The sequence below is a fragment of the Nuphar pumila genome, chromosome 11, assembly GCF_984573655.1.
Source record: "Nuphar pumila chromosome 11, dmNupPumi1.hap1.1, whole genome shotgun sequence".
NCBI lineage: Eukaryota > Viridiplantae > Streptophyta > Magnoliopsida > Nymphaeales > Nymphaeaceae > Nuphar > Nuphar pumila.
Window position 1 is genome coordinate 101,963,355 of NC_143259.1, and position 16,971 is coordinate 101,980,325.

Sequence of the window (16,971 nt, forward strand, 5' to 3'; positions counted from 1 at the left end):
GTTAGAACTTTTAGATATTCTATCGTTATATTATTATTAAGAATCTGCACTTCAATTCTCTTTTGCAGACAGGCCCACTGATACAGACTTCTTCAAAACCAGGCCCATGGAGGAAGGTGAGCTTGTTTCCATTGCTGCCATGTACGAAAAGTATTTATTTATTGCTACAAAATTTTTATTACAATTTTGGCTTCTGACAATATTGTTTTGTTTATCTCAACTTTGTAGTTCAATGTTATTTGTTAGAGAATTTTTCAATAGCACACCTAACCTTTTAGCAATAACAAAAAACACACCTAAGTTTTTCAAATTTTTAAGAAGGCACCTAAATTTTCTCATAGTTGACAAAAAAATTCCAGAGTTATTTTCTGTTAGAGTTGCCTAACTATGCATTAGAATTACCTTTTCCCCTACTCCCTCTCTCTTAATGCCTGCCCACCACTCTCATCTTTTCTTTTCCTTTTCAGCTGCCACCATCACCACCATTACCAGCCACCTCTTAATTTGTCTCTTGCTGCCACTGCAACCATTGAAATGAAGTATGCGGAATTACAAAAACAAAGTGCAAAAGCACAAAACAAGTCCAAGAGTGAACAATTACAAAGGTACAATACTGTTAAAATATGTAATCTCATATGCATGTAATCTTTTCTTTTCTTTTTCCTTAGTTAGCTTTAGTTAGTCTTAGTTAGAACTTAACTAGAAATTAGGTTTAGTTTTTACTTTTTGGACTGTTATAGCCATTTTCTTTTTGACTAGTAAAAAAGGTGCTTTTTGACTAAAGTCAAAAATCAAATTACAAGAGAGTCGTTGGATAGAGCCGTTGGGAGTCCAACGACTCCCTTGATGGCTCCTCTCCCTTCTCTATAAATATGTGGTACTATTCCCCTTGTAAAGCATTCGGTTGTATGGGATTTTCTCCCAAGTTAATGAGATTCATTTTTTGTTATTCCTTTTGTATACCCTTTTTCGGGTATTGTGTATGTTCTTATGCTTGAGCTCTCTTTGTGAGTATTTGTTGAGAGTTACTTTGGTTGTGGGTTTCATTTTCTTACATGGTATCAAAGCCATTGCTAGAAGCAATCAAAGGTTTTTTGTGTGCATTGGAAAGCGCACCACTCAAGTTTTCTTTAAGAGTGAAATCCCTTTAAAGTAGTGGGCGTGTGAAGACTTGGAGGCTTGGAGGATTGCTTATTTTCGCTATTTTATAATAGAGTATCTTCCTCTTTTCACATTTTTTAAGCTTTTTCCTCTTCTCCTTCTTCCCCTTCCCATTCACAAGATTATAAAATGGATGACAATGATAACGTCACCATTAAAGCCCATAAAACTCAATGATTCAAATTATGTAACATGCGCTTCTATCATGAAGCAACTTATTTGGGGAAAAGGATTATGGGGATTAGTGGATGGAACTGAGGAGGAACCTAAACTAATTCTCATCAAAGAAGAAGGAGAAAAAGAAATACCTCCTGGAGGTAGAAAAAGTCAAAGCTATTTTCACATATGAAAAAAGTGGAAAGAATGGAGAATGGGACATGCCAAAATCATGTCTTGGCTTATATCAAGTGTTGATATAAAAAAGTGTTCTAGCCTAACCAAATTTGAACACGCCAATGATGCGTGGGATTACCTTAAGAAAATGTACTCTCTCAAGGATATTGCTCACATATGCAACCTTCAAGAAAATGTTCGTAATATGATTCAAGGGGACAAAAGCATTATGGAATATTATAATAGTTTGTCCGAGTTATGGGAGAAATTGACTCTCCTTGAACCAAAGTGACATTGCTCACATGACATAGAGCTTCACCAAAATCAAGTAAATTCGGAGCATTTTTTTCAATTTATCAATGGTCTGAGATTGGAATTTGAGACAACTAAATTCGTTCTTCTTCATCAGGGAAAAGTCCCTTCCATTGAATATACAATTGAAGAGTTGAGCATGGAGGAAAGTAGACTCAAGAAAAGAATTTTTAAAAGTGATGATGACTCGGTCTTAGCAGTATTTAGATCGGAAAATCATGTTCGTCCATATAAACCTCCGCATGTTGGGAGGACTAATGATGAAAAGCATGGAAGCGAGTTTGAAAGGAGAAAGATCATTTGTTATTATTGTCGTGAACCGGGACATGTCAAAACATACTGTCCAAAGTTAAAAAGACCTTATGAAAAGAAGGCTGCCACAGTAGAATCTCCATAGGAAACAAGCGAGACATCCATTGGGAATATGTCTCTAACTCAATTGGTGGAGGCACTTCAACCTCTTCTCAAAAGAGCTTCGTCATCCGCTGGAGCCGCTGTCTCTTCCGTAGGCATCTCCGATCCTGGTAAATCTCTTTGGCTTTTTGATTCTAGAGCTTCTTTTCATATGACACCCAACATAAAATTGCTATCCCAATGTCATAACTCAAGTGGTTCAAACACTTTTATCGTTGACGGAACATCTCTTGAGATCAAGGGAATAGGATGTTTTGAAAATACTTCTCAAAACTCAAAAGGATTTTGCATTCCAAAAATTAGATATATTCTTAAACTTAATTTAAATCTTCTGTCTGTATCTCAATTAACTGACCATGAGTGTAATGTTTCCTTCTCCTCTCGTGATTGTCGAGTACAAAATCACCAGTCCGGGAAGCTGATTGGGGAAGACCATAGAGAAGGAGGCTTGTATTACATGGATTTTTTGGTAATTCTCAAGAATACACTATGTTGTAATGTTCAAAAGTTAGACTTGGATCTTTAACACAAAAGATTTGGACATCCTTGTATATCCAAGATTTAATTTTTTCCAAACATAGAAAATTTTTGTAATTTTAAAGCTTTTACATGTGAAAAATGTAATCTTTAAAAAATGAAAAGGCTACCTTTTCAAGAAAGAACCTTTGTTTCTACACGAGCACTTGAGTTGATTCATTATGATGTTTGGGGTCCCGCACCTATTATATCAAAATGTGGGTTTATGTACTATGTGATCTTCGTAGACGACTTTACACGACACACTTGGATTTATTTTCTTAAACATAAATCCAAAGTTTTTTCTTACTTTCAAATATTTCACAATATGGTCAAAAATCAGTTTAAAGAGGATATCTCGATATTTCGTACTGATTCAGGGAGAGAATTTTTATCAAAAGAATTTAAAGATTATTTGAATCTATATAGGATTTTACATAAAAAATCATGTCTTTACACCCCCCAACAAAATGGTTTAGCTGATAGAAAGCATAGACATATTATAGAAACAACAAGAACCCTTCTCATTACACATCAAATACCAAAAATTTTCTGGGATGAAGCAGCCTTAACTGCTGTCTATCTCATCAATAGGATGCCTTCTTCCTCGATAAACAATATTTCCCCAACTAAAAAGCTTTATAAGCAAACTCCATATTACTCTAGGTTGAGGGTGTTCGGATGCAAATATTTTGTGTTCACGTATAAGAATGATAAATTCTCCCCACATGCTATTTCCTGTGCCTCTTTAGGTTATGCAAGTCATAAAAAAGGCTGCAGGTGTTTCGATTTCATAAATAACAAACTATATGTCTCAAGAAATGTATCCTTTTTGGAAAATGAAAGTCTCTTTGAAAATAAAGATTCTACGAAAACAAACGAGTACTCCTTTCTATTGAACTTAGTTCCGAGGAGTAATGAAAGTAATATTGATCAAGATGATCAAAATGATATCACTAACACTGAACCAATTGATAGCAACCAAGATTGTATTAAATACTCTAGACGAGGAAACTTAGAAAGACCATATGCTTTTGAAAAGTACACAAAGCAACAAGGCCCTGTGTCCTCAACTAGAAAATTCACTAGAATCTCGAAAGTCTCTGAAAAATTTGTGTGATATGAGTCTTTTTCACCAAAATATCAAGCCTTCATCGCCTTAATTCACTCTTATAAAGAACCTTACAGTTATGCTATAGCTAAGGATCAACCTGAATGGGTCAAAGCTATGAAAGTTGAATTAGAAGCTTTAGAAAAAGCAAACACCTGGACCATTCAAGACATCTCACCCAACAAAAAACCTATTGGTTGTCGCTGGGTTTACAAAGTTAAGACCAAGAGTGATGGCACTCTTGAGAGGTTCAAAGCTCGGTTAGTTGCTAAAGGCTATTCCCAAGAATATGGAATAGACTATGAAGAAACCTTTGCCCCAGTAACTAGAATGACCACTATTAGAATCTTGATAGCTTTTGCCTCTATAAAGAAATGACATATTTTTTAAATGGATGTTAAAAATGCATTTCTAAATGAAAGTTTAGCTGAAGAAGTATATATGGATCCACCATCAGGAATTAATGTCCCGAAAAGGAAAACTCTTCGCTTAAATAAGGCTTTGTATGGTCTCAAATAAGCTCTGAAAGCTTGGTATAATAAGTTTAGTAAGGTTATGCTTGATTTTGGTTTTCAATCTTGTCTTACTGACACAACTTTGTTTGTTAAGAATTCTAATGCAGGTATTATTATCCTTCTTCTCTATGTTGACGACATGATCATCATCGGAAGTGATAAACATGGAGTTTACAATATTAAAAAGTTTCTCAAAACATGTTTTGAAATGAGCGATTTAGGTTTTTTGAAATACTTTCTTGGTATAGAAGTTGTATACTCTTCTAGAGGATATTTACTAACTCAATCTAAGTTTGCTTTGAATATTATTGACAGGTCAGGCATTTCAAATGAAAGACACGTTGACACTCCCGAAGTTGTAAATGTCAAGATGAAGATTGATGATGGAGAACCACTTGAGAATCCAACTCCTTATAAACAACTCGTCGGGGCACTATCGTATCTTTCCATTACAAGACCTGACATTGCACATGCTGTCCATATAACTAGTCATTTTCAGCATGCTCCAACTTCTGTTCATATGAGAGCAGTTTTGCAAATGATTAGATATATTAAAAATTCAATTTGTCGAGGGCTATTTTTGTCTGCTTCTTCTAACCTAAAATTACTTGATTATACTGATGTAGATTGGTGAGGTGATCCAAGTGATCGTCACTCAACTATTGGTTTTTGTGTCTTAGGAGAATCTTTGGTTTTATGGCGATGTAAGAAGCAACAAAAAGTCTCTCTCTCGTCAACAGAGGCTGAATACAGGGCAATGACTACAACTACTATGGAAGTAGTCTGGCTTCGACGACTACTCTCCGACATGGGAGTCAAAAGTTCATGAGCATCAAATCTCTGCTATGACAACAAAAGTTCCATATATATTGCCAGCAACCGGACATTCATGTATGAGAAGAATTTCTACGCGCCATCATCAATCTTCCCTACGTCTTTTCAGAATATCAGTTGACGGATTTCTTTACCAAACCTCTCGCTACTCCTAGATTTAACTTTCTCTTAGACGAACTTTCGGTTATCCAACTGTAAGTTTGAGGGGGAGTATTAAAATATGTAATCTCATATGCATATCTCATATGTAATCTCATATGCATGTAATTTTTCTTCTTTTTCCTTAGTTAGCTTTAGTTAGTCTTAATTAGAACTTAACTAGAAATTAGGTTTAGTTTTTACTTTTTGGACAATTATAGCCATTTTCTTTTTGACTAGTCAAAAAGGTGCTAAAAAAGCAAATTACAAGAGAGTCATTAGATGAGTCCAACGACTCCCTTGATGGCTCCTCTTCCTTCTCTATAAATATGGGGTACTATTCTCCTTGTAAAGCATTCGGTTGTATGGGATTTTCTTCCAAGTTAATGAGATTCATTTTTTGTTATTCCTTTTGTATACCCTTTTTCGGATATTGTGTATGTTCTTATGCATGAGCTCTCTTTGTGAGTATTTGTTGAGAGTTACTTTGGTTGTGGGTTTCATTTTCTTACAAATACAAGCACAAAAGTGCATAAGAAAAAGTTCACAATGAGACAATACAAAATGCCTTCAAAGGGAAACACCAAGAAAAGAATAAAATTTTGTTAATAACATGCATAAAAGTATTGAAAGAAATAGGGGGAACACCTCCCCTATTTATATACAACTCAAAAGGGAGGCCATTGGGAGCTCTTTTCATAGTCGTTGGAGAGCTCCCAACGACTCTATGGAGTGGAGCCCCCAATGGCATAAAAACAAAAATATAGTTGTTTCTAATAAACAACTATAATTACATGTAAAAAGGCAAAAATGCCCTTGTCAGGCAAACAAATACAATACATATATATATATAAATATATATATATATATATACACACACACACTCCCCCTCAAACTTACAGGGAAATGACCGAAAGTTTGCTAAGAAGAAAAATAAACTGAGCAGAAAAATTTTTGGTGAAGAAATCCACCAATTGGTACTTCGATGTGACATATACAACATAATAGTTCCTCTCAGATATTCATCATATATATAGTGACAATTCATCTCAATATGTTTAGTTCGCTCATCAAAGATGTGGTTGCTCGTAATGTAAATTGCACTCTTATTGTCGCATCACATCTTCAAAGGTGTTGAGATGGTTATTTCCATATCACTGAGAAGATTTTTAAGCCACACAAACTCTATTGTTGTCGTAGCCATTGCACGATATTTAGCTTCAGTTGAGGATAATGATACTTTTTGCTGCTTCTTGTATCTTCATGAAATCAATCACCTAAAAATACACAAAAACCAATAGTTGAGATTCTATCATTGAGATTTTCACTCCGATCAGCTTCAATATAAGCATGTAAATCAAATAAGAAAGATGAGGATAGAAAAACTGTTAAAATATATGTAATCATATATATATATATATATATATATATATATCATACCCGATAAAGGGTATTTTTGTAATTCTGCCCATTAGGGGCATTTTAGTCTTTTTACATGTATTTTATTTTTCATTTTCTTTTTCCTTTTTACTTTTTATTTTTCTATTTTATTTATTATAAAATGTAATTAATGCATTGCATTGGGGGTCCCAACCAAAGGAGTTGTTGGACCCCCAACAGTCACAATTGTGACCGTTGGGGGCCCAACGAGTCCCCTTTGGGCCTCCCAAGGTCTTCTCTCTCACTTTTTCTCCCTCTCTACCTCTCTTCTTTGTGTATAAATAGAGGGGCATTCCCCCCCATGTAAAGTATGGCTTTTCAAGCCCTCATTCAATAAAGTTCATATATTTTTTATGTGTTGCCTCTTTGAAGGCTTCTTGTGTTGTCCCTTAGTGGACTATTTCTATATTCCCCATTGTGGGTTTGGGTTTGTCCATTCATTGGACCGTGTGAATGCATTAAGCATTCTTGTTATACCTTTCCGCATACTTTCTTACATTGGTATCAGAGCTCGGTTATAATCAAGCTAGTCTTTCAGTGCATTGGGAAGCGTGATATTAAAAAAAAATCAAAAAAGTGGTGAAGTATTTGTTACCTCTTTTCTTTCTCTACGTTTTGATGAAGCGTTTGTTATCTCTTATCTCTCTTCCTTCTACTTGGAATTACTTGGCATGTATTCTTACACTTTTCAAGTATTTAGCCCATGCATTACGCATGAGAAAAACACTTATTTTTTTCTCTACCATTGAATATATATATATATGTTTATATTTTGCATGATTAAAATAAAAAAGGAAATGTATGGTTTTTGAAAATTCTAAAATAGTATTTTAACCATCATTGAACTTGTTTAAGAAAACTAGATATATGTAGTATGTTTTGAATCTTGAAGCCTTTTTCAAAATAACTCTAATATATACATATATACATATATACATATGTATATATATAACCATGAATTATTAATTCTAGATGTTTCGTCAATCATTGTCTTATCTTAATGATTTGATAATGATGTCTTATTTTATAAAATATAAATTTGTTTTTCACACACACACACACACATATATATATATATATATATATATATATATATATGATAATCGTCAAATACAATTTGTATTTCATCCTTGATAGACATGCATGTTCATATTTGAAATTCTTGATTCATTACATGCTTAAAGATGTAAAATTTTATATAATCACTTGCGTATATGCTTAAACTTGATTGAAAGCATGTTTATTTTATGAGACATGTGGCTTTAATTATTGCATGAGTGCTTTTTCTATAAGAATGTATGCACTTAGTCTCTCATATGGTTTCTTTATTCATATGCTTTGGTACTTGTTAAACTCTCGTGTGTCATCTTTTGAAAATATGTATTTTTGTATTACAATTGATAGCATTAAGATGTTCTCAATGTTTGAGAATGGTTCTAGATTTTTCATCTCTAGATTGTCTTTAATACATTTTGATAACCGTTTTGTAATGCTTTTTAAGCATTCTTTTACATAAATATATTAGTTAAAAGAGGTCGGGGTAGGCCTAGGAAGACATGGATGGAGGTGATAGGAAAGGATATGAATGCTTTGAGCCTCACCGAGGACATGACATTGGATAGAAATGAATGGAGGAGAAGGATTCATGTGGAAGACCCAGAATGATTTTCTTTGTTGGTTCATATCGCCGACCCCAATTGTTTTGGGATGAAGGCGTAGTTGTTGTTGTATTTTTGTGTGTTGTTCCTCTTTTACCCTTTTTATGGGTTTTGCTTAAAGTGTCTTTTAGACACCTCCTTTTGAGTGTTCGAAGAGCATTTGTGGAAGGCCACTTTTTGCTTCATTACATGATAACTCAATGTTCTCTAAAATGTGATTGCATTATGATAAATGATTTCATAACCTTCTTTTGGCTTCACCCCTTAGTGGGTATGTGTACTCGCACTTTATGTGCATGTTTATTGGTTCATTCTTGAACCTATTGCATTCAAAATCATCTTCTTGTGACTTTAATGAGATATTTTCTTTATTTTATGTGTGCCTTTTTGAGCATGTCGTATTATGTTCATTAAAAGAGAGCTTTCGTGAGCTTCCTCTTTTTACCTGATATAGAGATTTCATATGCATTATTTTCTTAATGTTTCATGATAAGTCTTTTTTGGTATAAATTGAAGAATTGATCACGATTAAGCCTAATTCGTGTTCATGCAAAATTGTTGTTATGATTGATTATATTGGACCTTTGATTTGATTTTTCAAATCGGCCCTCTTTGTAAAATCTTCTATTTGGAAAATGATTTTCTTAAGTATTTAATGCCTTTTTATGACATTTATATTTGTCCATCACATGTTATTTAATGCATCATATGTTTGGCCTTATTATTGTTATATTAGAGATGTTTGTTGAGGTGAGTTATGTGCACCTCATGTTATGTCATTTTAGATTGTCAACTTGTAGTTTGACTCTAAAATGACTTGTTATGTGATCTCTAATTATGAGTGTGTCGCTCGTTTATTTTGGCCATTGATTTTATTATGGGTGCTCTTAATTATGTATACATGTGATGGATGTCTAAAGTTTGAAACCATAAGTGTTTTAAGATATATTGAAATTGATAATCTGTTAAATGTTTGTCATTACAAGTCTTATTGCCTCAAGTGTCTTTTCCTTTTATGCCTCTTATCTAAGTGGCATCATACGTAGACAAGACATATTGTTCACACCTTTGTGTGTGTTGATAGCCCTTTGTTGACTTTGTTCTCTTGGTCTAGTCGCTGAACACACTTGTCTTGAGTGTCATCATATGTAGACAAGGTACGTTGATTCACACCATTGTGTGTGATTTTAGTCCATGTTGGCATTTGTATCCTTGTTCTAGTCGCTGAGATGTATGCCCATGGTTGGTTTGTTTCACTCATTTCAAGTGCCTTTTTATGTAGACAAAAGATGTATTGTCACACCTTCGTGTGTGTTTTAGCCCATGGATGACTTGATACTCTTGTTCTAATAGCTAAACATGCTTGATTTTGAGTGTCATTTTATGTAGACAAGAGATGTTTTTAGTCCATGTTGGCGTTTATTCTCTTGTTCTTGTCGCTGATACACTCATTTCAAGTATTATTATATGTAGACAAGAGGTGTTTTATACACACAAAAGTGTGTCTTTGACCTTTAATGACATTATGTTTATGTTCTTGTTTTGGTAGCTTATACACTTGATTTATGGGTTTTGGAGGACTAATGAGGTGACTGCTTGTAGTGGATGAACGATTGTTGAAATTTGCAAAATTTCATTATTAATTTGTTTTTAATCCCCATATATCATATGAGATTTCCTTCTAAATGAGTTTTTCTTAATCCTTACTACTTGCAAAGAAAAATATTTATGGATAAAAGGATCATATCTTTGAAAATCAATTTTACTTCTTGGCATTTAACCTATGAGGGGATTCAAATATTTTGCATATTAAGTGCTTATGTTTTTCGGCCACCTAGTGAGTTTTTGCATTTGTAAATATTTGAGTGAGAAATTCCTTAATGAGTAAGGTTCTCTACTCAAATAATATTCATTCTTGACTCTTGGGTGATTGTTTTTTAATTAGATCATGTCCTTGCAAGTTCACATATGGCATTTGTTTGGCATAGAATTTCTTTTAAGATGTGAGAGAAATCATTAACTCATCTTTTGTTGATAAAATATCTCTCTATTGTTGATTTATGTGTGTTAAACATGCTTTCTTTCGTATGCTCTTATACACATTCCCTTGGGAGCAATTTGTTCTTGTGTGAACATTGTCTTCTTAGATATATTTCCAATATATGAAATTTTTTACTTGATCTTAATACAAATCTCATATTTTGTGTCTTTGTGCACTTGTGAGTGTTCTCTGTGCACACACTCCTTACTTCCTAATATGGATAAAACCCTTTGTGAGAATGCTTTTGGGAGCCTTAGGGCTCACCTATTCTAAGAGATTCAATCTTTTGCATTTGTGGGTGTCCCGTTTGTACCTTTGGGTACTTTTATTCAAGTGTTCTTGGTGTGTCTTTGCACACGTATTCCTTTGTGGTGTTGGCACTTGAAGTGCACATCTTTGAAGGCATTTTTACATGGTTCTTGGAGATATTTTTGTTCAAATATTCTTAGTGTGGCATTTGTGCACTTATCTTTCTTCAAGAACTTAGTGTGTTTTATCAATGTTTAAGTTTAATTCGTGTTTTGCATAATACTCAATCGAAATGCATAAAATATGTTTTGAATCATTGTCTCTTAATGAATGTTATGGTCTATTATCCATTTTTGATATCTCTTATTTGATTAAGATACAAAGATAAACAAATTGCTTAAGAAGCATTGGAATGAAATACAAGAGGGGCTGCACCCTTTTATATACACAACTAAAAGAGGACTCAATAGAGCTGTTGGACACAGTCCAACAACTCTATTGCTAGTCAAGTCTGGATAGGACTTGACTAGCAACCGTCATTCTAGTTCAAACTGAACTAGATGACATAAAGACAAAAAATAAAAATAAAGGAAAAAAATTACAGAAAAGAAAGAAATGAAAATTGTATTTATATATATATAATATAATATTATTATATATATATGTATAGTTTTATATTTTAACACTCCCCCTCAAACTTACAGTACAATGAGCGAAAGTTTGTCTAAGAGAAAGTGAAATCGGGGCGCAGCGAGAGGCTTTGTAAAAAAGTATGCTAACTGATATTCTGAAGTGACATATGGCAGATCAATTATCCCGTGTAGATATTCCTCTCTGACGTAGTGACAATCCATTTCGATGTGTTTGGTGCGTTCGTGGAATGTTCTGTTACTGGCAATGTAGATCGCACTTTTGTTGTCACAACACATTTGCGAAACCTTTGTTGCTTCAGCTCTTTGTCAGCAAGCAGTCGTCGGAGCCAAACTACTTCCATGGTCGTGGTTGTCATGACTCTGTATTCAGCTTCGGTGGATGAGAGAGATACCTTCTGCTGCTTGTTACACCTCCACGAGATCAATGATTCCCCTAAAAAGACACAAAAGCCAGTGGTTGAGTGTCTGTTATTGGGATCGCCTCCCCAATCAGTATCAGTATATGCAATTAAATCAAGAGAAGAGGAGGAAGATAAGAAAAGTCCTCGTGAAAGAGAGGACTTAATGTATCTGATAATACACATGACTGCTCCCATATGAACAAAAGTAGGAGCATGTTGAAATTGACTTGCTGTGTGAACAACATGTGTTATATCTGGTTTGGTAATGGATAGATAGGAAAGTGCCTCGATAAGCTGTCTGTAAGGAGTAGGGTCTGCAAGAAGTTCTCCATCATTAATCTTCATTTTAACATTAACAACTTCTGGAGTGTCAACTTTCTTATCATCAGTAATACCAGACCTGAAAACAATATCAAAAGCAAATTTAGTCTGAGATAATAAATATCTTCTAGGAGAATAAGCAACTTCAATGCCTAAAAAATATCTCAACAAGCTCCAAATCAGTCATTTCAAAATGAGATTTAAGAAGTGTTTTGATTGTTTCAACTCCCTGTTTATCGCTTCCGGTGATGATCATATCATCCACATAGAGAAAAAACACAATGATCCCTGCATCAGAATTCTTAATAAACAAAACAATGCAGTTAAACAGAATTGAAAACCATTATCAATCATAACACGACTAAACCTATCATACCAAGCTTTTGGTGTTTGTTTAAGTCCATAAAGAGTTTTTTCTAAGCGAAGGACTTTACCCTTATGAATACTTAGACCAGGAGGGGGTTCTATGTATACTTCTTCAACTAGGCTTCCATTTTAAAAAGCATTTTTGACATCCATTTGAAAAATAGATCATTTTTTGATAGAAGCTAAGGCAATTAAGGTTCAGACAGTTGTCATACGAGCCACCAGAGCAAAGGTTTCTTCATAATCAATCCCATATTCTTGGGCATAACCTTTGGCTACTAAACGAGCTTTATATCTTTCAAGAGTACCATCACTCTTGGTTTTAATTTTATAAACCCATCGACATCCTATAGTTTTCTTCCCTTGAGGAAGATCTTGAATATTCCATGTAGAAGTCTTTTCAAGTGCATCTAATTCAGCTTTCATGGCTTCTATCCATTTGATATCATTTTTTGCTTGAAAATATGTGGATGGTTCTTCATATGAGTGAATTAATGCAATAACTGCCCTATATGTGGGTGAGAAAGACTCGTATGATACAAACTTTCCTGGAAGCCTCGAGACTCTGGATGATTGTCTAGTTGGAATGTTAGAATATTTTTCAAGTGCACGTGGAGGATTAGACTCTTGTCGCCTGAAATATTGAATACTAGTATCTCCATAAACTTCTTCATTTTCAACATTAAGATCAATAATTCTTTGATCATCATCAAAGTTACTGATGCAGCGAGGGAACCAATAACTCTCGCTAATGGATGTTGGCGTAGACACTAGTTGATGCAGCATGGACATCGAAGTTTCGATCATTGTTATGCAACGTGAATATCAGATTCTGTGATGCACTTGAGGTGTAGTAAGTAGGGGCACAACTTTCACGATCATGCGATGTGCCAAAATGAGTAAAGAGATCACCATAAACTAACGGTGCTGGACTGCTGATTTTATTCAATAGGCTTTGAAACAAGCAATGGGAAATAAAACCACAGGCAACAAAGGAAACAATAAAAAAAAACAAAGTTGTTGCAAACTGACGTGACAGAGAAATAAAGAAATGAAAAGAAAAGCTGCTCTGAATGAGACAAAAAAGGAATAAATGCCATCAGGGAAAAATGTGTAGAAAGACAAAATAATGGAGAAAGGGGAAAACTGACTGGGAAAGAAAAGACTCAGCAAAAACCAAAAAAGAACAAAAGGAAAAACCCAACTGACAGTTGCTGCAATTCTGAATATTTTCCTCTCCCCTCACGCAACCCTAGAATAGGGTATTTAAAAGGTTGCTAACGGATTTGGATCTCGGGTCCAATCCTTGGACTCGAGACAAACCCGATGCTGCTGAAACGCTGTCGAGATGGAACATTGTTGACGTGTGTGTGCATGCTTCAGACCTTCGTTCTGATGAGTCTCCACCATCCCATTGGTGTTGTCCTGGGTCATTCTGCAGAGACCGGACCCGGTTCTGCTTTGCATCAGTTACAGTCAATGTCATATTCATCAGATGTTGATGTTAGATCTAGCAAAAAGGAGTACTCAGTGACATCTTTTAATTTTCTAAAATCAAAGAAGCTCTCCTTTTCAAGAAAGGAAACATTTCTAGACACATATAGTTTATTATTTTTGAAGTCAAATCATCTATAACCTTTCTGGTTTTCAGCATATCCTAAAAAGGCATAGGGAATCACACGAGGGGAAAGTTTATCATTTTTGTCAGTAAATATGAAACATTTGCACCCAAATATTCTTAGTCTAGAGTAGTCTGGAGAAATGTTTATAAGTTTTTCAATGAGAGTGATATTTTGTAACGAAGAAGATGTCATCCTATTAATGAGATAGGTGGCAGTTAAGGCAGATTCTGCCCAAAAGTCTTTCGGGACTTGATTTGCTATTAATAAAGTCCTACTGGTTTCTATAATATGACGATGTTTTCGTTCTGCCAGTCCATTTTGTTGAGGTGTATAAGAACAAGATCTTTGATGTGTGATGCTATGCAATTTAAGATAATTTTGAAAATCTGTGGATAAAAACTCTCCTCCTGAATGTGTGCGAAAAATAGTAATATCATTTTGAAACTTGTTTTTAACCATATTATGAAAAGTTTGAAAGTATGAAAATACTTCAGACTTATGTTTGAGAAAGTACAACCACGTATATTGGGAGAAATCATCGACAAAAATAACATAGTAAACAAATCCTTCTTTAGAAATTACTGGTGCAGGACCCCAAACATCCGAGTGTATTAATTCAAGTGGTCTTGAAGAGAAAAAGGTTCTGTTCTGAAATGGTAATATTTTCATTTTGCCGAGAATACAATCTTTACAATCAAATGATTCAGAGTTACAAAATTTTTCTAGATTTGAAAAATATTGGATTTTGGCTATATGTGGTTGACCAAGTCTCTTATGCCACAGTTCCAACTCTATTTTTTGAATATTATAACAAAAAGCTTTCTTCGGCATTTCCAAAAAATCCATGTAATAGAGTCCTCCTTCTCTATGTCCTTCCTCAATCAGCTTGCCTGACTGGCGATCTTGTACCCAACAACCATGAGAAGAAAAAAAAATATTACACCCATAATAAAAAATTTGAGATACAGATAAAAGATTTAAATTTAATTTGGGAACATGTCTAATTTCTGGAATAAAAAATTTCTTTGTTTTATAAATTTTTTCAAAATTTCCTATTCCTTCTATTTCAAGAGAAGTCCCATCAGCAGTAAAGACCTTTGACACACTTGTTTTATTTTAACACATTTAGATAGACTTTGATTATTTGGGGTCATATGAAAAGATGCACCAGAGTCAAGGAGCCAAGAAATTTTACCTAGATCAGAAAAAGATGAGGCTGCTGCGTCTGTTGAAGCTTCAGATGAGAAAGATGCACCTTTGATGAGAGGCTGAAGAATCTCCATTAGTTGGGCCAGGGAAACTGGTGCATCCTGATCTTTAGGCTCCGATCTAGCAATTGCAACTCTTTTTTATCTCAGCTCCTTAAGTTTGGGACATTGTGGCCTGTAGTGTCCCGGTTCATGACAGTGATGACAAATAACTTTCTTCTTATCATAGTCATCATTTTGTCGGTTAAAGTGAGAAGGCCTATATGATCGAACATGATTCCTTGGTCTAGACATGGCTAAAACGGAATCATCTTCAATTTTTAAAGAACCTTTCTGGAGACGATTTTCTTCTATTGTTAACTCTTCAATAGTTTCAACAATAGAAGGAATTTTTCCCCGGTGAAGTAGGGCCGATTTAGTGGTTTCAAATTCCGGCTTTAATCCAGTGATAAACTGGTAAAAATGTTCAGCATCGAGTTGTTTCTGACGAAGCTCAATGTCTTCGGCACAATGCCACTTTGGTTCTAAAAGAGAAAGTTCTTCCCAAAGTTCGGACAACCCATTGTAATATTCACGAATAGTTTTGTCTCATTGTGTCATCATTCGAACTTTTTCTTGGAGGTTGCACACGTGTGCAATATCTTTAAGGGAATACATATTCTTAAGGTATTCCCATGCCTTATCGACATGATCAAATTTGGCAAGACTTGAGCATTTTTTAATGTCAACGCTATTGATAAGCCATGACATTATCTTCGCATGAGATATTCTCCATTCTTTTCATTTCTTCTCGAATGAGGCAATAGCCTTGATTTTCTCTTCTTCCGATAGAGGGACCTCTTTATCTCCCTCCTTTTTAGTAAGAGATAACTTAGGTTCCGAATCAGAACCATCCACAATCCCCCATAGGCCTTTTCCCCATATATGGTGTTTCATGATTGAAGCCCATGTTACATAGTTCGTATCGCTTAGTTTCATAGGCATGATGGCGACTTTATCATTGTCATCCATCGATTACAAGGAGAAAAAGAATAAGGAAAATGAAAAAGAAAGAAGGAAAAAACAATACAACAAGATGTGAAATCTTCCCCAATGAAGTGATAAAACACTTCTCTTCAAGTGGCGAACACTTTTGCAAACAGGCATGGAAACGGAGACAACTTTTCCTCAAGATTTAGTACTTCCGCGGCTCTGATACCATGAAATGAAATGGGGATCTTCGAAACACGAGCTTAGATTCACAATGGCAAGTGTCAAGAATGACATTAAAGCATAACCCTTAAAAAGGGTATAACTGGAAACAAAATAAAAATAAAAATGTATTCTTTATTGATATGAAAAACCAATTGCTTAAGAAGCATTTGAATGAAATACAAGAGGGGCTGCACCCCTTTATATGCACAGTTGAAAGATGACTCAATAGAGCTTTTGGACACTGTCCAACAACTCTATTTAGAGTTGTTGGAATGTGTCAGTCCAACAACTCTATTGCTAGTCAAGTCAAGTCCAGACTTGACTAGCAATCGTCATTCTAGTTCAAACTGAACTAGATGACATAAAGACAAAAAATAAAAATAAAGAAAAAAAATTACAGAAAAGAAAGAAATGAAAATTGTATTTATATATATATAATAATATATTATTATATATATATATATGTACAGTTTTACATTTTAAC

General features: G+C 34.5%; 1 pseudogene across 1 annotated transcript in view; it reads left to right on the forward strand.

Moving 5' to 3' along the window:
• The window catches only part of LOC149822629 (uncharacterized), a 36,772-nt pseudogene that overhangs the window by 12,546 nt on the left and 7,255 nt on the right, over nt 1-16,971 (forward strand). Inside the window, exon 11 of the transcript XR_016426079.1 lies at nt 69-116. The product of XR_016426079.1 is annotated as an uncharacterized LOC149822629 (transcript). The remainder of the gene's footprint in view (nt 1-68; nt 117-16,971) is intronic.